This window comes from Rhinopithecus roxellana, chromosome 21 (genome assembly GCF_007565055.1).
Source record: "Rhinopithecus roxellana isolate Shanxi Qingling chromosome 21, ASM756505v1, whole genome shotgun sequence".
NCBI classification, from domain to species: Eukaryota; Metazoa; Chordata; class Mammalia; order Primates; family Cercopithecidae; genus Rhinopithecus; species Rhinopithecus roxellana.
Window position 1 is genome coordinate 34,260,090 of NC_044569.1, and position 21,991 is coordinate 34,282,080.

The window sequence follows — 21,991 nt, forward strand, 5'->3', positions numbered from 1 at the left end:
TCCCCTCAACATGGATGTGTGCCTGCATTTTTTGAAGTTATTGCCCTAGTGGATTCCATAGAGATTACAATAACATCTTAAGACAATAAAGTTTGAATTAATACCAACTTAATTTCAATCACATATAAAATCTTTAATATAGCTCCACTCTCTCTTCTTCTTTGTGCTATTATCACATAAATTACATATTTATACACTATAAACTTATCAACATGGTTTTATAATTATTGATTTATACACTTGTTTTTTAAATCATATAGGAAAAAAGGGGAGTCACAAATCAAAAATGCAGTGCTACTGGCTTTTATATTTATATATAAGTATATATTAATAAGCATATAAATGGTACTTACTTTTACCATTCTTCTTTCTTTCTTCATATGCTTTTGAGTTACTGTCTCATGTCCTTTCATTTCGGCCTGGGGGACTTCCTTTAGCGTTTTTTGTAGAGCAAGTCTACTTGTTATAAACTTCCTTATTGTTCATCTGGGTATGTCTTGTTTTCCCCCTTCACTTGTGAAGGATAGTTTTGCCAGATGTAGAACTATTGCTTTATAGTGTTTTCCTTTCAGAATTGTAAATCTGTCATTCCACTGCCTTCTGGCCTTCATGGTTTCTGAAAAGAAACTATTAATCTTTTTGAGGATGACTTACATACGACACATTGCTTCTGTCTTGCTGCTTTCAAGATCCTGTCTTTGTCTTTCAACAATTTGACTAGGATGTGTCTAGTTGTCTCTTCGAGTTTATCCAATCTGGGATTTGCTCAGCTTCTTGGATGTGTAGATTAATATCTTCATCAAATTTGAGAAGTGTTCAGCCATTATTTCTTCAAATATTCTCCCTGCCTCTTGCTCTTTCTCCTCTCCTTTTGGCACTCTCATCATGCATATATTGGTGTGCTCAAGTGTGTTCTGCATGTCTCAGAAGAGCTTTTCATTTTCCTTAAGGCATATTTTCTTCTGTTCCTCAGACTGGATGATCCCAGTGTCCTATATTCAAGTTCAGTGATTCCTTCTTCTGCCATTTCAAATCTATTGCTGAGCCTCTGTAGTAAAATTTTACTTTCAGTTATTGAACTTTTCACCTCTGGAATTTTCCTTTTGTTCGTTTTTACAATTTTGATCACTTTGTTTGTATTATCTATTTGCTGAGCTATCATTCTCATACTCTCCTTTAATCCTTTAGACATGGTTTCCTTAAGCTCTTGTAGTATATTTATAGCAGTTGGTTTAAAGTCTTTTTCTAGTAAGTTCAACATTTGGGTTTCCTCAGATATTTCTATTGATTGCTTTCCCTGCCTCCCACCCCCCACTCTGTGTATGGGCTATACTTTCATGCTTCTTTACGTTTTGCATATTTTGTTGAAAGCTGTACCTTTAAAATAATGCAGTGTGTCGGATCTGGAATTAAGATTCTTCTTTTATTCCCAAGTGTTGTTGTTCTGTCTGTTTGTTGTTGTTGTTGCTATTTGTGAGAGACGGGACTAGCTGGATTTCCTATGCTGACTAAGAATCCCTAAGCCTAGCTGGGAAGGTGACTGTTTCCACCTTTAAACATGGGGCTTACAACTTAGCTCACACCCGACCAATCAGGTAGTAAAGAGAGTTCACTAAAATGCTAATTAGGCAAAAACAGGAGGTAAAGAAATAACCAATCATCTATCACCTAAGAGCACAGCAGGAGGGACAATGATCTGGATATAAACCCAGACATTCGAGCCGGCAAGGGCTACCCTCTTCAGATCCCTCCCTTTGTATGGGAGCTTTGTTTTCACTCTATTAAATCTTGCAACTGCACTATCTTCTGGTCTGTGTTTGTTTCCGCTGGAGCTGAGCTTTGGCTTGCCATCCATCATTGCTGTTTGTTGCCGTCGCAGACCCACCGCTGACTTCCATCCCTCCAAATCCAGCAGGGTGTCCACTGTGCTCCTGATCCAGGGAGGCGCCCCTTGCCGCTCCCGATCGGGCTAAAGGCTCGCCATTGTTCCTGCATGGCTGAGTGCCTGGGTTCATCCTAATAAAGCTGAACACTAGTCACTGGGTTCCGTGGTTCTCTTCCGTGACCCACAGCTTCTAACAGAGCTGTAACCCTCATCGCATGGCCCAAGATTCCATTCCTTGGAATGCATGAGGCCAAGAACCCCAGGTCAGAGAACACCAGGCTTGCCACCATTTTGGGAGCTCTGCGAGCAAGGACCCCTGGTAACATCTGTTTGTTTAATGAGTTTCTTGGACTAATTATATGAAGTCTGTACTCTTCACTGTGTGCAACCACTGTTGGAGCACATCTCTTCTTGGGCAACTCACAACTCTGTCTTAGTCTTTACTTGCTGCTTGTTCAAAACCTCAAGATCAGCCAGAGATGAGACATTAGAGCTTTCTGAGGTCTTCTCTGGGCATGCACACAGCCTTGCATTTGTGTGTGGCTTTCTCAGTTCCCAGAAATATGTTGGAGTTTTTCGAAGTCCCCTGTAGTCATCTTACTCATTAGCTTCTTCTTTAAGTTTTTTTTTTTTTTTTTTTTTTTTGTCAGCCTCTTGTAGGTCCTATTATCACCACCTCAGGAGGATACAATGTGAAACAATTGCTACTGACTGTTTTTGAGGAATGCTCTGGAGATAGGGCTGTTTACAGCCTGAACTCTGAGTCAGGTCAAACTAAGACAAATAGCGTCAAATAGAGACAAAATGAAGCTTTTCCAGAAAGCTTCCAGACAGGTCAAATAGTGACAATTCTCTGGGGGTGGGACTTTTTGCATAGCTTCAAACCTGTTTTGCTCTCTCCAGTGGCTGCCAGACTGAGCTGCTTTTTAGGCTACTGAAGAGCTGGGGAAAGGGAATATGAGAATGGGTCAAGTTCAGATGGCACAAAGTTCATCATTCATGCAAGCATGCTGTTCACGCTGTTAAAAAAAAAAAAAGAAAGAAAGAGAAAGAAAGAAAGAAAGAAAGAAAGAAAGAAAGAAAGAAAGAAAGAAAGAAAGAAAGAAAGAAAGAAAGAAAAAAGCAACAAAAACCCTTTGCCTCCATCTTCTGCCTAATCTCTCTCCTTCTATGTACAACAAAAACCCTTGAGAAAATCATCTATTCTCTGTCAACGTTATCTTTTGAACCCATTCCAGTCATGGTTTTGCCCTTACTACTCTGATGATCCACCAATGCTCCTCCTCTCCAAGTCACCGATTACCTCTACGTTGCTATATTCAATGGCGATTTCTTCGCTGACATTTAATTTGAGTGAGCACCAACATTTGACCACATTCATCAGTCTCTCCTCCTAGATGTTCTTATTCCTTTGCCTTCCAGGACACAATCTAACCTGGTTTTCCTCCTTTTTTCTGCTTCATCCTACATACTGGTTTGTTCTCAACCCCTCAGCCTCTAAATGTTGCAGTGCCTAGGGCCTCAAACCTTGGACTTTTCCTTTCTACTTACACACACTCCCTGATGATTTCATCCATTCTTGTGGATTTAAGTACCTTCTGTGTGCTCATGACTTACCATAATTGTATCTCCAGCTCTGCCCTGTGACCTGGACTCCTGACCTGTTTAATCTGTCTCCAACAGGATAATGAATATGCATCTTAAACCTAACCTTTCTGAAATAGAGGTCCTGCTCCTCCTTCCTTAACTCCCTCTGCATTCTTCCCCAACTCAGTAAACAGCAACTTCCTTCTTGCCATTGCTCAGGCAAAAGCCCTTGGCATCACCTTGCCTTCTGTCTTTCTCTTACCCCCAAATCCCATCCATCATCAAATCCTGTTGGCTCTGCTCAGCATCTATTCAGATTCAGTCACTCGTCACCACACACTGCCACTCATTCACATCTCTACTCACAGTAAGCTAACCATTCAGCCAACCTCTACCCTTGTCCTCCTGCAGCTCATACTCAAGAACAGATATTCCTCTGCTCAAACCCTCTCAAGACTTTCCATCTCCCATAAGCAAAGCCAAGGCCTCACCACTTTCTACAGGTTCTGCCCTTGGTGACTTCTCAGACCCCACCTCCTGGCTTTCTTTTTCCCACTGTGTCCATGAAAGCCTCACAGGCTCCTTTGTTGTTCTTTTGCAACACTGGGCACATGGCCACCTAATGGCCTTTGAACTTACTGCGCCCACCAGGAATGCTCTTCTCACAGAAGTCCCGATGGCTCAGTCCCTCACTTCCTTCTGGCCTGGACCCAAAAATCACCTTCACTACCTCTTCCTGTTTAATTTTTTTCTCTCTAGAACTCATTATTATCTTACATACTACATACTTTACTTCTGTTATTTAATGTTGTCTCCTCTCAAGAATATAGATCCATGAGTGCAACTATATTTCCAGGGCCCAGATTAGAGAGAACTTGGTAAATATCTGTTGAGTAAATGAATGCCTGAATCAGCTCATCCCTCAGCAAGGCTTTGATGCTGCCCTGGTTCCACTCCAACAGACACCTCCATTGTTGGTCTTGGGCAATGATTATCCCTATGCACTGATGGGGGAGGCAAGAGGAGAACTTAAATTGCTTTGCTCTCAATTAACTTACCCCCTGACAGCCATCCCAGCTACCCCTTCCCCCCACCTCTCCCACACCAACAAAAGCAGCCTTCAGCCGCCCCCTCTCCCCAGGGGCTTATTTGCCTGTTTCTGGTTTTCTTGATTCCAGGTTTTTCTCTTCTATCCAAGGCTGATTTGTGGAAAGACAGCCAGAGCCTATGCTAAGTCCACATTTTAGCAGAAACTTGATGCCCCTCCCCTCTTGTTGGCTGATGTTTCAGGCCCCTACAATTGTGGAGTAGGGGACAGAAGAGAAGTGAGAAACTATGCTGTCCTGTGTGATGGTGCAGGTTGCACACTGCAAAACTCCAGGGACTGATTTCACATGCATATGGCAGCCTTGGGCAGGAAAGGTCTCACTTGAGGAGGACAGTTGAATTTGACATTGAAGCCCTCAAGATATAGTGTAGTTCAAATGCTGGGGGGTTTTCCCTCAAGGGATGCTTTACAGGCTCTTCAGAGATGACACTCCAAAAGCTGAGTGTCTCTCCTACCATTTCCTTGACAGCTCCTCTGGCTGCTTGTACCTGTGTCCTCTACCCCTGCCCCTTCCAGGTGGTTCCTGTGAGTGGTGCATAGTCTGAATGTTTGTGTACCCCTCCCTGCATTCACACATTGAAGCCCTAACTCCCAATGTGATGGTATTGGGAGGTGAAGACTTTGGGAGGTGATTAGGATTATTAGAAAAGAAAAAAGGAAGCAAAAACTGCAATTACTTTTGCAATAACCTAATACAAGGTCATGAAGGTGGAGACCCTACGGTAGAGGTAATTAGTGTCCTTATAAAAGGAAGAGAACAGAGCGTGTGCTCTCTCTCTGTCTCTTCCCCCAACCCCCAAATCCCTCCATGAAAGGACACAGCAAGAAGGCAGCCAGCCACAAGCCAGGAAAATGGTCCCCAACAAGAACCAAATCTCCTAGCATGTTGATCTTGAACTCCAACCTCCAGAACTATAAGAAATGAACTCCCATTCTTTAAGCCACCCAGCCTATGGTGCTTTGTCATGGCCGCCCAAACTGGCTGATTCAGTCGAGGCCCTGGCCCATGGGAAACTCTGCAAACAGACCAGTCCCATCCCAGCCACTTCCTCTCTGCTTTCCTAGGGCAGCCAGCAGCCATAGACATTCATCTGCAGGCTTTTCCAGCATCAATCAAACTCACGTCAGTAGACGCAGGCCAAGCACCTCCTCTCCTTCCCAGTGGGGAGAGGAGAGCAAATTCTAGCACCCCAACAGCTCACCCCAAAGAGATTCACTTCACCTGCCTCCAACCTCTGCCATGGGCTGAAGGTTTGTGTCTCTCAAATATGTATATGTTGAAACGTAATCCTCAATGAGGTGGGAACAGGAGGTAGGGCCTTTGGGAGGTGATTAGGGAATGAGGGCAGAGCCTTCATGAATGGGATTAGTGCCCTGATAACTGTCCCCAAGGGACCTTGTTGTCCCATTCAGGCGTGTGAGGATGCAGTGAGAAGGCACCACCCATGAACCACATCTGCCAACACCTTGATCGTGGACTTCTCAGCCTCCAGAACTGTCAGCACTACATTTATATCGTATATAAGGCATCCAGTTTGTGGTATTTTTGTTATAGCAACCCAAATAGACTAAGACAACCTCTCTAAATAGTCTTAGCTTTGCTGGTAACCAGGGGCCTGGGGAGAGGTGAAGGTCTAACCCTGGTAGGACCCAATTTAGGCATCTCCTTTGCAAGCCTTGCTGACTGGTCTAGCCCCTCATGCTGAGATATCAGAGTACTTGGACCTATTCTATTCTGGTAGAACTTTCTGTCGAAACTCCAAGGCGACAGGAAGTCTCATGTAACATCTTGTCACACACATAAAACAAGGTGGTTACTAACAAGAGAGAGGAAGGAGGAGGAATGGGAAAGAGAGAAGGAAGGTTTTCTGTTCATGTGAGCCAAGTCAACACGGATCCCCCGTCCAAGCAAAAACCCGCTGTGCGGGAGCAAGAGACCCCCAGTGTTCCTTCGGGGTACTGCAGGATGGGTCTGAGAACTGACTGCATTTCCCAGACTTCTCCACTGATACCTCACAGTGTGGGGGTCTGAATAGTGACCCCCTCCTCCTCGAAGATGCTTATGTCCTAATCTCTGGAACCTGTGAATATGTTACCTCGTATCGCAAAGAAATCTTTGCAGAAGTGATTCAGTGAAGGATCTTGAGATGGGAGACTATCCTGGATCATCTGGGTGGACCCAATACTGAAATCACAAGATCCTTTAGAATGGAGGGAGGCCAAAGGGTCAAAGTCAGAAAAACTGGGTGTGAGGTTGGAGCCAGAGATTGGGTGATGCACTTTGACGATGGAAGGAGGGGCCGCAGGCCCAGGAATTTCAGTGGCCTTCAGAAGCTGGAAGAAGCAAGGAAGTGGATCCTCCCCCTGAAGCCTCAGGAAAGAGCCAGCGCTGCCAACACCTTGATGTTAGACTTCTGACCTCAAGACCTGTAAGAGAATGAATGCCTCCTGTTTTCAGTCACTAAGTTTATGTTAGTTTGTTACAGTAGCTACAGGAAGCTAATACTGTACACACAGCTTTTATTTGCCTTTTATTTGCCCAAAGGAAGGAAAGTTCTCCAGGTACTTTCAAATCTAAAGAGCATAATAATACACAGTTATGAGACAAACGCAGGTGCTAAATGCAAATGGGTTTTCCACTGTCTCCTATGGATTTTCAGCACACTTAAAGGGGAAATTGGAACACATCCAACATTCAGCTGAATCCCATTGTGGGCTAATTTAAGGATGCGTTCCTCATGTCCATAAAGCCAAGCTCTGATTCATTTGTTTTTCTTTTTAGAAGCACAGTGAAGAGAGACACCTGAATTGCGAGTGACAACAACTGTTCACAGCTTGAAACCCCGAATAATAATCCATGACCAGGTTACCTGCCTGAATTCATGACTTAATTTATCTGGCCCTTGTTCATCCAATAGGAAACATGTGTTTTAAAGAGAAATAAACTTTATTCAGGGTTCCCAGCAGCATTTAACAACTGAGTCCATCTGTTCAATAAAATCTTTAACTGGGAACTTGTCTTCAGTTGTACTGAGGGAATTTTTAAGCCACCCAACTGAAAGATAAGTTTATGTTAATATTTCTGTCTTAGTTCAGGCTGCTCTAAAAGAATGCCACAAACTGGGTGGCTTAAACAACAAACATTAATTTCTCAAAGTTCTGGGGACTGAAAGTCTGAGATCAGGGTGTCCGCGTGGCCTGGCTCTGGTGGGGACTCTTCTTCTGTGTTATGGATGGCCGCCTTCTTGTTATATCTTCACCTGGTGAAGAGAGAGCGCTCTGATCTCTCCATCCCCTTATAGGGACACTAATTCCCTTCATAAGAGCTCCACCTTCACAGCCTAAGTAGTTCCCATAGATTCCACCTCCAAATACCATCACATTGGGGATTTAGGCTTCACCATATGAATTTTGGGAGGATACATACGTTCAGACTCCAGCAGTCACCCGTATGTTTCCAGTCTTACCCAACAGTGACTAAGAAGTAAGGACACAGCTCCTCTCTACGCCCATGTTCTAGCCACACATGTCCCCCATAGTTCTCAGTGTCTCCAATGGGGTGGCTCAGGGCCTCACACTGACCCCAGGTCTCCTGGCCCTCCTGTCAGCTCCAGCACCTGAGGGCACCACCATCCCCTCTAGGCTGAGCTGGGTGCTCCCTACGCTCACAGCCCTGCAGCATCAGCTGGCCTGGGATGCAAGCAGGAGACTGGCTGCCTCTCCAGCCTGGGGTCACGCTGCATCCCAGAGCAGTGCCATTGTGGTCAAGCGAATTCTGCCGGGGCCTGGTCCTCATGCCCCTGGCCACAGGCCCCAGGCCCTGCCAGCAGCCTCAGCCCTTCCTGCTCCTGCTCCCATCTGCTCCTGCCCCCACCCACTTCTGCCCCCACCCACTTCTGCCCCCGCCTGCTCCTGCTCCCCCTACCCAACTCCCAACTCCAAGGCCTCACTGGACCCGTAGTTCCAAAAGAAGGAAAACCAAGGAGGAGTGATGGGAAGAAGAAACCCCACCGCCCATGTCCCAGCTGCCTCCCTGACTCCTTCATGGGCCCAGAACCCCGTGACCCATCACCCTGAGTGCGCAGAAAGTTCCCTAGCTTCTTCCCAGACACCCCATCCTTATGGCCCACTATGCTCCAGAAAGCAGGCCTGGATTTCAGTCAGTGGTCCTCAACCTACTGGGCTCAGAGACACCCCAGGGGCAGGAGTGTCTTGACGCTCCTGCTGCACCACAGAGCAGTTACCTAGCCTTTCTGGGGCACTGGGGATATGACTGTACTCTTTAAAGCTTCCCAGGAGATTGTCCATGGACTGAGATAATTCTCGAAGATCATCAATATCCTAAGCTAAAAGTGGTGGTGGAGCTGCTAGCACAGATGGTTTCTTACATTTTATTTTGTCAAATTAAGTACAATGAAGAGCTAAATGGTTTTTGAAAACAGACAGCATGGTTGAATCAGGAGACGGCAGAAGCCTCTCGAATGGGGCCCATGTGACATCCTGAGCAGGGTTTGTGGCAGCAGCTGGGACCCAGGGCTGGGGTGCCTTGGCTGTCTTTGCCTGGCGGTTCTGAGCAGCTCTGGCCTCCTTCATTAGCCCAAGGCTGGAACCAGGCTTATGCAACATGAAGGTTTTGCAATTTAGGAATTGCCCTAAGAAAAGGAACACAAAACTATGCATAAAAAAGTGAGGCACAAAAGTGATTGCTTATTTAGAAGGAGCCTGTGGGGGAGGAGCCCTGCACCTTAAATTTTATTAATTTCATGGTAGATAACTTCTCCAACTTGGCTTCAATATCCTAGCACAGGCTGGGCTCTCTTTGGTGCTAATCAACCATCAATCAAGTGTCACTGTCAACCTGTCCTTGCTTCCTCGTGTGTGGATAACTGGTTGTGTTCTTAGGCCTTCCAAGGAGGGACTCCTATGTTCAAGGGCCACGAGGCTCTAGACAGTGGGCTGAGAGAGGCCGTGCATTCTGTGTTGTCTGTGCCAGGACTCCCCAGCCCTGCTCCCAGCACTCTGCGGATGAATGGCAGTTATCTGCCGCATGCCCCACGGAACTAGCCATTTCTATACTACAGTTCCATGCAGTGAAATTACTGGAAGACCTAATCTCGGGCATCATTTCACTCACACTTTTGTGCTTCAAATGTGTGGCTTAAAGCAACTCACCCGCGGTACTGTGGGTGGCTGGAGCATTCATTTCTCACGCTGGCCCAGGGGAGGCTGCTGTGCCCTGAGAGTCAGCCCCTCGGCTAGGGGCTCACACTGTCATCTCCTGGCTACAATTTCTGGTCTCTGCTAAGCAGTCTTTTCTTCCCTTTTCCCATCAATTTTTCTTCCTCTTTTTATTTATCTTCTTCCTTTTAGAACTACCAGTAAACCTCAGCTGCCCTAAACATTGCTCATTAGCGGGTTTGTTTGGCTGACTCTGCAGCATGAGACATGGTTGGGCATAGAAGCTGTATTAGTCTATTTCCACATTGCTGATAAAGACATACCTGAGACTGGGCAATTTACAAAAGAAAGACGTTTAATGGACTTACAGTTCCGCATGGCTGGGAGGCCTCACAATCATGGTGGAAGGTGAAAGGCACGTCTCACGTAGCAGCAGACAAGAGAAGAGGATTTGTGCAGGGAAACTCTCCTTTTTAAAACCATCAGATCTCATGAGACTTATTCACTATCACGAGAACAACACAGGTAAGACCTGCCCCCATGATTCAATTACCTCCTATAGGGTCCCTCCCACAGCACGTGGGAATTCAAGATGAGATTTGGGTGGGGACACAGCCAAACCATAATAGCAGCCATTGGAGGATTGAGTCAAAGTGGCTTTCAGGAGGCCAGGAACACAGAATGTGCTTTGTAACCTGTGTAAATAATACGCGACTCAGGATAGCATGCCCCAAAATTCACGTCCACCTGGGTTTATTTGGAAATAGGGCTTTACAGATGCAATTCATTAAAATTAGGTCGTACTGAATTAGGGCAGGCCCTAAACCCAATGACTGCTGTCCTTATAAGAAGAGGAGGGGCACAGAGAGACACACAGGGACGAAGGCCATGTGAACACAGAGCCAAGGCTGGAGTGGCATGACCCAGGAGCCCCGAGGCTTGCTGGGGAGGAAGCGTTCTCCCTCATGGCTATAGAGATGGTGTGTCCCTGCCAGTGACTTGACCTCAGACTTCTGGTCTCTGGAGCTGTGAGACAATGCGTTTCTGGGCTTTGTGAGCCACCCAGTTTGCGACAATTTGTTACCACAGCCCCAGGCACCTAAAATACATGGAAATAAATTACTTTGGAAACCAAGTCTCAAGTGTGTGGCTGACTGTAAGGTACTGAGAGAGAAAAACACCTCAACTTGCCTGTTTATGCCTGGATTTTTCAGCGTGGCTTTCATTTCCTAAGTAAAGGTAAGACCTTAAAGCAAATGGGTCCCGGAAAGGTAATACATTGATTTGACTCAGACTTCATGATAAGTGATGTTTCTGAGCCAAACATTGTTTTGAAAACCTACTTGGGCACTGACGGTGCCAAATATTTGAATGCAAACAGAAATGCAGTCACATAAGTGAACATTTATTTGTGCATTTGGTTATTTTGCTATGGCCGAAGAAGGAATGAAAATCTCCAGTCTCTGCTTACAGACTCTGTGTGGTAACACATGAGGCACAGGGCGTGGGCTGGCGCTTGGCCTGCCTCCTGCTTTCTTCCATTCCTCTGGTTCTGGGTAGACTGCTATCGCCTAAGGCACACAGAACTTTGGATATTTGCAGGAACTTTTAATGGTTTCAATTTCCCTTTTCTTATCAAGGGGTTTTTTTGGTTTTGTTTTGTTTTTTTCTGAGACGGAGTCTTGCTCTGTTGTCCAGGCTGGAGTGCGGTGGCGCAATCTTGGCTCACTGCAAGCTCCGACTCCCGGGTTCACGCCATTGTCCTGCCTCAGCCTCCTGAGTAGCTGGGACTACAGGTGCTGCCACCGCGCCTGGCTAAATTTTGTGTTTTTTGTAGAGACGAGGTTTCACTGTGTTAGCCAGGATGGTCTTGATCTCCTGACCTTGTGATTTGCCTGCCTCGGCCTCCCAAAGTGCTGGGATTACAAGCGTGAGCCACCGTGCCTGGCCCTTATCAAAGGTTTTAAAGCTGTTTATATTCTGAAACAGGATAGTGCTTTTTAAAGGGCATTTCTGCATTTTTCTTAGATTTAATAAGAATCTAATTGCAAGATTAGAATCTTACTGCAAGAAACCTCAAGGGAAATTACCACAATTTAGTTTCAGATACAATCTAAAGATTCAAGTACACCTGAAAGCGTAGAACCATGTGAAGGCTATTTAAACAGCGATCACACCCAGCTGGCAATTGGTCTAGCATCTCAAAACTTGCACATGAATCGAGGAAGGAGATTTCTTTCCTTATGTCCAAGGACTGTACCTATGGCAGGAATTTTGGACTGTGTTGCAATTTTGTTAGGGTCAGGGATTATACTTATTTTTTGCCTTGGATAGAATTAGATTGCCTATAAGCACTTATAACCTGCAAAAGTAGTTTTATGCATTTATTCAGATGTGCAGTCTCAGATTATAAGTAACTATAATCTTGAGTCTCAAGCCTTTTCAGCCTATATAAATATATATAAATACACATATATGTACATACACACATATACAATACATATATACATTTTTTTGAGATGGAGTTTCACTCTTGTCGCTCAGGCTTGAGTGCAATGGCATGATCTCAGCTCACTGCAACCTCCACCTTCCAGATTCAAGTGATTCTCCTGCCTCAGCCTCCCGAGTAGCTGGGATTACAGGCATGTACCACCACACTCAGCTAGTTTTGTATTTTTACCACAGACGGGTTTCTCCCTGTTGGTCAGGCTGGTCTTGAACTCCCGACCTCAGGTGATCTGTCTGCCTCGACCTCCCAAAGTGCTGGGATTACAGGTGTGAGCCACCGCACCCAGCCAATACATATTTTATATATGTAATCTCACTGTATATATACATATATAATTCTGCTTGCCAGTGCGGGAAGAGCTGGGGGAAGAGAAAGCATTGTAACTTTCCCGCAGCTATAAACCTGCTTGAGAGGAAGATTTGAAGCAGAGAAGGAAAGCAGCAAAGAAAGAATAGCTTCATCCAACCATTCATTTGTTCACTTACTCTTCAAATTCATATGGAGCCGGGCACATGGCTAGTTCAGTCTTTGAGGTCAAAGTTCAGTGTTAGTTGGCGCTTTGTGCTGGCATGACACATAGTGATGTTTCAGAACAGTCTTTCCAAAAATGTCATATTTTGAACATCTATGTGCCACTCTAACACATCAACAGTAATGCATCTCTAAAAGACAAACGTTAAAAAAGAAAAATGCAGCGTTAAGCTGATCACAAGACTCCTATTCAGACACATGGCAGCCAAACCCTATCTCTAGTGAAAAAATATATGTATGGCTAAAAATAACTGCAGTAAAACAGAGAACATACTGTCCGGAAGGCACAGACATGACAACACAAGACAAAAAGCCAGAATGACAGACCTAACCGCTAACCACAGCCGCAATGAGATTTACTCTCATTCCGTGATGTTTTTGTTGACCTTTGTAAAAAACCTGTACATATTAGTGGAAAAAAGTGATGCCTTATGTTCTGAAGCTCTTTTGAGCTTTCTGAATGTGAAAATCTGTGGCGTAGTCCAGGAAGATTTCACTGAATTGGAGGAGATTGCAGCCAATGTTTTGAATTCATTAAATTAACTTTCTTTAACATACTTAGAGTTAAGATATTATATAATTGTTCTGAACCAGAGAGCAAGAAGTACCTATAAAAAATGTTTAGACTAGATGCTGCTGCTGCTCTGCTGTTTTGGGTGGAGGGTAGTCATGGGAATAATTGGAGTTTCCTTCAAAGTCGCGAGCGATTTACAGACTTTAAGGGCCTCATTCTGCAAGCTTGTTTGCATCTTCTTAACTGCCTACTTGAACTTCTCTGCCCAGGTTGGCCCCTCTAGATTCTAGGATAAAAATGCTGCCTGGGGACCATGGAATCGAGAAGCATGCACTGAGTCCAGTGGCAGCTTTTAACTTGAGGATAAAAATAGTTGTTTTTACGATGCAGGGAGAGTTCCAACCTGATCCCAAAACTGTGGAGAAAGAGGGCACGGGAACCTTCTGCCTCCTGCTGCTTGCTTCTTTCCAGCACTTTCCCTAGTGAGCCAGTGAAAATGGCCAAAAGGCCTTTCCGGCTATATGTCCAGTGAGCTGGGCTGTCCCACAGGCCCTGTGGGGTGTGCCAGCTGTGCAGCCCCTGTCCTGGGAGAAGTCCCAGAAAGTCCTCCATGCCCACACTGCTCTAGGGGGTCCCCAAGCACAGATGGCCGCACTGTGTGCTGTGTGGTTCTGCTAGGTGGGCACCAGACCCAAAGGCAGCCATCAGTATGTGAGATTGGGCCGGTGGTCCTGGTGGCCTGGAGAAAGCCTGGAGCAAACATCCTGCCCAGCTGGGGAAGTTTAGTTCTAACGATAACTTGCTAAATGAATCACACTCTCTTTTGAGAAATTTCAACCTGAGATGAAGAAAATGAAGTATCCAAGTAGAAACTGGAAGCAGAATGACAGACAGCAGGGAACAAAGGCCTGGGTGGTGTGGGTGCCTCGGCAGCTGCAGGTCAGAGGGGGGCTGACCGTCCCGTGCAGCGTGCTCTCCCAGTTCACCGTAAGAAGCTCTTTCCTGGTAAGCCCCACTAGGCTTAGCAACCTGTGTGCTACTCTGTTCCTGGTTCCTTGAAAGTCTAACCCAGGGAGGTTCAGGAAATATGTTAGGCCTGGTCCCAACCCTAAAGGAGACTCCCCTGCAGTAAAGGCTGGGTGGGTGGGTGGGGTGGGGCACAAAACTAAGGATCAACAGAGAGCAAGGAAGAAGCTGCCTTACCCTCCCCAACGTGCTTTCAATCTCATTCTCAAAGCACTTTCCTGGGCTGGGAATTGGAAAACACACGGTTTTCCAATTTGTTTCCAATTTTCCTATTTGTTAGGTACAGAAGTTACTACCTGTGGGGTGTTATACTGTCCCACATGTACAAGCCATCATTCTAGAGAAACAGATTCTGGGCAGGGGGCACATTCCCACTTTCTGTGCTCATAAATGCTCTCTGCAGGGACACACGACTTACCGGGCGGGGACTGTGGCAGGATGAAGTGAAGCAGGAATCCAGGGGTCACTTGGTCCCTGTAGCCCTTCGTCTATCCTGTTGCTGTCACTTAGGCCAGAACTCGTACCCCCTGTGGCTGGGGACACACAAACTGAAAAGACACCAGCTGTCCTTAGACAGCAGCACTGGCATCAGCCATGAGCTTCACATCAACCTGGGGGAGAGGGGAAAGCAGGAGGCGAGGGGAGGGACATGAATTCTAACTATGACTAGGTCCCACAGGAACTAAGAAAATTCACTGGAGTGAGTGCCTCTATCTGGAAAGGATTCTATTAGTCTCTACCTCAGACCTGGGTCTTTGAGATAATCAGGTATAGTTACAAAAAAAATTAAATCGTGCTTTTGCAGATAAAGCATTGGGGCTTTAATTCTCTAAGACACACGAGGCGCTTCGCAGCACCCCGCATACAGCGGGTGCACAGCCAGGCAAGCGGGGATTCTGTCTCCCATCCACACAGTAGGATGGACCGGTGGTGAGTGACGGGAGGGACACACTGAACTAGCACACTGGATGCTGCAGCTGAGGCACGAGGAGAGAAAGGCCCACAGGATGGCAGCTGTGCAAATGAGAGAAGTGTTTGCATGTGGAAGCCATTTCAGATGAAAATCATGTAAATTGTATTTAAATAAGTATAGATCTGTCCTGGGTCGAATAGTGTCTCCACAAAAGTCATGCCCACCTGGAATATATGAATGTGGCTTATTTGGAAATAGGGTCTTCGCAGATGCCATCCAGTTAAGAGGAGGTCCGGCCAGGCGCGGTGGCTCACGCCTGCAGTCCTAGCACTTTAGGAAGCTGAGGCGGGAGGATCACTTGAGCCCAGAAGTTTTTGACCAGCCTGGGTGACATAGGCAGACCCTGTCTCTACAAAAAAAAAAAAAAAATTAAGTTATTAAAAAAAGTTAAAAGGGGCTAGGCGTGGTGAATTATGCACTTTGGGAGGCTGAGATGGGCAGATCACTTGAGGTCAGGAGTTCCAGAACAGCCTGGGCAACATAGTGAAACCCCGTCTCTACTACAAAAATCAGCCAGGCATGGTGGTGGTTGCCTGTAGTCCCAGCTACTCAGGAGGCCGAGGCAGGAGAATCACTTGAACCTGCGAGACAGAGGTTGCAGTGAGCTGAGATCATACCATTGCACTCCAGCCTGGGTGGTGGAGCAAGACTCCGTCTCAAAAAAAAAAAAAAAAGTAAAAGGAGGTCCCCCGGATTAGGATGGGCCCTATCCAATGACTGGTGTCCTTCTTACTAGGCCATAGACACAGACATACACAGAGGGAAGATAGCTGATATGGTTTGAGTCTGTGTCCCCACCCAAATTTCATCTGGAACTGCAATCCCCATGTATCAGGGGAGGGGCCTGGTATGAGACGATTGGATCCTGGGGGCGGACATCCCTGTTGCTGTCCTGCTGAGTGGAGTGTGTTCTCAGGAGATGTGGTGGTGTGAGGTGATTGGATCCTGGGGGCGGACATCCCTGTTGCTGTCCTGGTGAGTGGAGTGTGTTCTCACTAGATGTGGTGGTGTGAAAGTGTATGGCACTCCCCTTTTCTGTCTCTCCCCTGCTCCACCATGGTAAGATGTGCTTGCTTCCCCTTCGCCTTCCGCCATGGTTGTAAGTTTCCTGAGGCCTCAAGTGTGAGAACAGATTCACACAATGGCCATGTCCAGATGGAGGCAGAGACTGGACTGGAGTGAGACCGCTATAAGCCAGCAGACACCAGGGATTGCTGGCACAGCCCCGAAAGGAGAGAAAACAATGAAACGGCCCTCCCTCAGAGCCCTCAAGCCCCAGAAGGAGCCAACTCTGAGGACAGACACCTTGATTCTCGACTTCCAGCCTCCTGAACTGAGAGGATAAGCGTCTGTCGTTTGGAGCCACCTGATTTATAGCACCTTGTACAGCAGCCCTAAGGAAACGAGCAGAATCCACAATGAGAAAGCCGACCGTTCCTCAGGTGACATGAGTTCTGGGTCAGACCTGTTAACTTCTAAAAGAAGTGATGTCCTGAAAGCCCATGGGCCTGGGTAACTGAAGGACCTCAAAGGTGGAGGGGAGGAGGCAAATGCTGGCCTCTCAGAGGAGGGCCAGGGACCCTTCGGAGAAATTAGATGGACCAGAATTAGATCCACTGGGTGAAAGTGGCAAAGCACAGGAAGACGTTGTGGAGGTTTGGGAGTTTGCTCTTTAACAGCTGGGCGCATTCAGAATTGACAAATCCATTGGAGAATTGGAGACAGGAGAGGGTCTGGAGGAAATGCAAAGACAATCAGTTTGTCTGCGAAATCTGCCCTCCCAGGAATGTTGGCTCTTCCTAGAATAATCTATACGTTCTTGAAGAATATATGAGAATCCAAACATATAGCCTTCAAATTCTTATTTGGAACTTTGCCAAATCAAAAACCCATCTGATCTATGAGGTGTTCAGAGGACGTTCCTGACTGCTTTATCTTACACTAGACAACTACAACTTCCGGTCATCCTTTCATATTTACGGGTTAATATGAGAACTAAGTGTTTAGCCAAGAAGCTGAAATTATAAATTGAGGTGTTTTGTCAGCCCAGGCTGCTATAACCGAACACCACAGCCATGGAGGGCTTAAACCACAGTTCTGGAATCTGGGAAGTTCAATATCAAGGTGCCGACAAATTTGATGTCTGATGAGGGTCCGCCTCTGGTTAACATATGGCTGTTTTCTTACTGTGTCAGTTAGAGGGGAGAGAGAGATAGGGAGGGAGGGAACAAGGGAGGAGGGCGGAAAGAGAGAAAGAGGGAGGAAGGGATGTAGGGAGGGAGAGAGAAAGGTCTCTTCCTCTTCTTGTAAGAACACTAATCCCGTCATGGGGACTCCACTCTGGTGAACTCATCTAAACCTAACTACTTCCCAAAGTCCCCACCTCCAAATACCAACAGATAGGATATTAGGGGTTCAGCATATGACTTTTAGGGAGACACAAACATTTAGTCCATGGCATGAAGCAATAAAATTTACTAAGAAAGTTAGTTCTGGAGGCATAGTGGGGATTAAGATTCATTGGCCTGGTAGCTTTTTTTAAAATCAGCTTGTTAACAACAACAAAAAAAACCTCAGAAAATAGACACACATAACCTTCTAGACCAGAGACCAAGCCATTACATGTCCTGTACTTTTATAAAGGCATACAATGACATAATATCTTTCCCTGAAAATATCACTACTAAAAAGAAACATATTAAATAATCCATGCTACTTTTAAAAGAGGAAATGTTCTTCTACTTTATTAATAAAATAAAAGCTTTCTTTTCTTTCTTCTTTTTTTTTTTTTTTTTTTCGAGATAAGAGTCTCGCTCTGTCACCCAGGCTGGAGTGCAATGGTGTGATCTTGGCTCAATGCAACCTCCGCCCCCCGGGTTCAAGCGATTCTCCTGCCTCAGCCTCCTGAGTAGCTGGGATTACAGGCACACACCACCACACCTGGCTAATTTTTGTATTTTCAGTAGAGACAGGGTTTCACCATGTTGGTCAGGCTGGTCTCGAACTCCTAACCTCGTGATCTGCCCACCTCAGCCTCCCAAAGTGCTGGGATTACAGGCATAAGCCTCCATGCCCGGCCATCTTTTATTTCCTTTTTTGCATTTTCTGTTACAGTGGCACATTCAGAGTGTGTGCAGTGATAGTCCCTGGTGTTCTTTCTGATGACAGACTCATATGTGGGAAAATGTTTCTAAATTATAAGACTAGCTATATGGTGGTTATTGTTTCTTTAAGAGTTTGCTGTCTGCATATTACAATTGATACACAAGACATAAGAGTTCCAACTATACAGGTTAATCAGCTCACAAATCACGATGTGAAAATTAGATTTGGCATGCAACCAAATAAATAGCAAAACAAACGAAAGTACACATGGGGATTAATAACATGTATGCAAAAAAAAAAAAAAAAAAAAAAAAAAAAAAAGGCTGGGCATGGTGGCTCATGCCTGTAATCCCAGCACTTTGGGAGGCCGAGGTGGGTGGATCACCTGAGCTCAGGAGTTCGAGATCAACCTGGCCAACATGATGAAAACACTGTCTCTACTGAAAATACAAAACTTAGCTGGGTGTGGTGGCGCGTGTCTATAATCCCAGCTACTCAGGAGGCTGAGGAAGGAGAATCGCTTGAATTTGGGAGGCAGAGGCTGCAGTGAGCTGAGATCATACTGCACTCCAGCCTGGGTGAGAGAGTGAGACTCCGTCTCAAAATAATAATAATAATAATAATAAATATGCACTGATAAAAGACTTACAGTGGGTAACAGTCTACTTTCTTGATCTTCTGAATGAGATAACCTTAAAAATTATGTTTTACTAGCCTCAGAACCATGTTAAAGGTTATAGAGCAGAGATTTCCAATTCTTGAATTTCTCAATTACAAAAATTCTGAACTCAATATGTTTAAGGTGAGATATGTTTATTATAAGAATTGTTGCAAGTGTGACCACATGGGTGGTACTTTGATGAGAAAGGATATTTAAAATGTGAAATACATTGAGATTGAGTCATGATTCCCTTAGGTACTGACTTTTACAATGTTTGCATTCCCTAAATTCTGAGAACAGTCACAGCCTTTCTCTTTCTGAAGTACTTAACCTATGGTCACTCATCCACATACTTCTTTCTTTGCTTTCTCTCATAATGTCCTTGTTGTCCTCAAACTCAGCAGAGAGGAACAGGAACATATTTATGTAGCTCTTTAAGCTCAGATTTGTTGCCACCGAGCCACCTCCAATGCACCCTTTAAGAAGCAATGGACTTGCGGGGCCACCTGCTGGAAAGTCAGAACTGAGCACACAGGCTCCAATACCAGCTGCTTGCATTACCAGCTGTGTAAGGCGGTGGTCTTGAGACAGACGACTGAGGGCGCAAGGAGACTTAAGGACTCAGAGAGTTCTAAAGGGCATCAACCTCCAGCTGCTCAAATTTTCCAGAGGCTCTCTCCTAGAGCATGTGGGTGGTGCAGCTGACCTGCTGACTTCAGCCAGGGTCTCCTCTTCCTAGGAGTCCTGGTCCCTGCACAATGATGAGTAATTAACACTCACGAGGCACCTTCTTAGTGCCAGGCATTGTTCCTGATGCTGTATGTCATCAACTCTTGAAGCCTGGCATGCTCCAGACAAAGGGACAATTTGAAATGCCACGTGGTACCACTGTAGGACGACTCCTTACTCAAGGACACTGATCAGGTACTGACTTAACATCGTTGCCAGGGGAATAATTAACCTATTTCCAAGTAACAGAGTTCTATATTAAGGGTACATTTTGTGTTTTGTATTTTCTTAACATTTATTCAGATTCATAGGAGAAACATGTTCCCCAACTTCTGTTAACACTGAGTATTGCAAATGCATTTTCATGTTTTCACTTGGACTCAAGCATCTGATTGCTCTTAACAAGTTCTCAACTACTTTGCTCATTATTTATTCTTACTTTGAGCCTATTAAATTTTGGTAACAGTAGTGTGTTACGGCTTCTACTCTAAATCACTTCTTTTTGCTACATATATATATATGGGTTTTTTTTTTTTTTTTTTTACCAAACCCTGACTCTTTTCAGCAATCATCTCATTTACAGATACCTGAAGGAATTTATTTAAAAGCCCAGTAGATATGACTAAAGGATGTATTTTCCACCAATGTTTACTTTTTGCAATGTTTGCAAAATGTGTAATATAGTTTTTTCTTTTTATCATTTATGTACTAATAATTGTTACGAGAATTTAATCCAGAAGAACACATTTTAATACTTGAAGCTTTTTGGTTATAGCAAAGTGTCTACAGCCATACCACCCTGAACATGCCTAATCTCATCTGGTTATAGCAAAGTAAATATTAATTCAAATTTTTATCATATTCTGTTGTAGAGAAATATGATTAGGGTATGAGTAAGACTATTAAGTATAAAAACGTTACATTTAACAAAGTTCTATGAGGGATGTGGAATGGAAATAATAAAAGAGGAGGCCGGGCTGGGTGGCTCATGCCTGCAATCCCAGCACTTTGGGAGGCTGAGGCGGGTGGATCAGTAAGGTCAAGAAATCAAGACCACACTGGCCAACATGGTGAAACCCCGTCTCTACTAAAAATACCAAAATTAGCTGGGTGTGGTAGCGCGCGCCTGTAGTCCCAGCTATTCGGGAGGCTGAGGCAGAAGAATCGCTTGAACCCGGGAAGCGGAGGTTGCAGTGAGCAGAGATTGGGCTACTGCACTCCAGCCTGGCGACAGAGAGAGACTCTGTCTCAAAGTAAATAAATAAATAAAAATAAAAGAGGAAACAAGCCATGTAAATTTTAAGGGGGGAGGCAATTTCGTTTTAACATTTTACGTTATGTGGGAACGTACACATCTCTTACAACTATTAAATTCATTTTTAAAAAATAATAGCCCCCGAGCCATCACTCCTTAAAGAATGTGGTAGTGGCACAAGTTTTACACTCTTTTGAGAATACTCTATCGGAAAAGTGAGCAGGCCAGGGAATAACAATTTTACCCCCAAGAATTTTTGTAAAGATTAAAAAGGGAAGCTCTGTCGCAGATGCTCATAAACGGTGCTGGCTCTGCTTCCTTCATCAGTTCCTAGGGTCATGGGACACAAATACTAAAATATTTCCACTATCAGTAACGGTGCTTACGAACGCTTTGCTAATCCAGTCCAGACCGACCTGTCATTGGAGCTTGTGTGACCGGCATGAGTCCGTGCCCCGACTCCGCAACCGGAAGCGCAGTGCAGGATGCGGGAGGGAAGGGGAGTGTCGCGGGACCTCCAGAGCCTAGGAGGTTAGAGGGTGGAGTCAAGGCCCCCCAGTTTTGGACTCCATTGCTGCACTGCAGGCGACTTCTCGGACCCCACCGTTGAAGCGCCAGGCCCTCCCGCCCATCCAGGAGCGACCGGGAAGCACAGCACAAGCCCACAGCTGGGACACGCGCTGCCGCGAGTCCTGCCTCCCCTGAAGCCCAACCCACGAAATCTCCACCCCCCTCGCCACGCCCACATCCCCGTCCACCGTCGGGGAGGGGCGGAGTGACGTAAGACCTGTAGACCAGGCCGGGATTGGCTGGCGAAGCGGAAATGGAGCTGGGAGAGGTGACCTCAGCCTTCCGCACCAGGCGCCGGACGGAAATGGGGCGGGGAGTGGGTGACACCACCCCTCTGCCTCTGGCCGGATTGGTGGGCGT

The 21,991-nt window shown here is 45.6% G+C and overlaps 1 protein-coding gene and 1 long non-coding RNA gene across 2 annotated transcripts in view; one reads left to right on the forward strand and one right to left on the reverse strand.

Annotated features, from left to right (window-relative positions):
- Positions 1–21,991, forward strand: part of CNDP2 (carnosine dipeptidase 2) — a 59,446-nt gene that overhangs the window by 14,465 nt on the left and 22,990 nt on the right. The window lies entirely within an intron of this gene.
- Positions 5,356–21,762, reverse strand: LOC115895449. Its single transcript, XR_004055616.1, has 6 exons — positions 21,478–21,762; positions 15,476–15,660; positions 14,757–14,886; positions 12,753–12,831; positions 10,312–10,453; positions 5,356–7,840 (listed from the first exon to the last, which is right to left on the reverse strand). It is a non-coding gene; the product is annotated as an uncharacterized LOC115895449 (long non-coding RNA).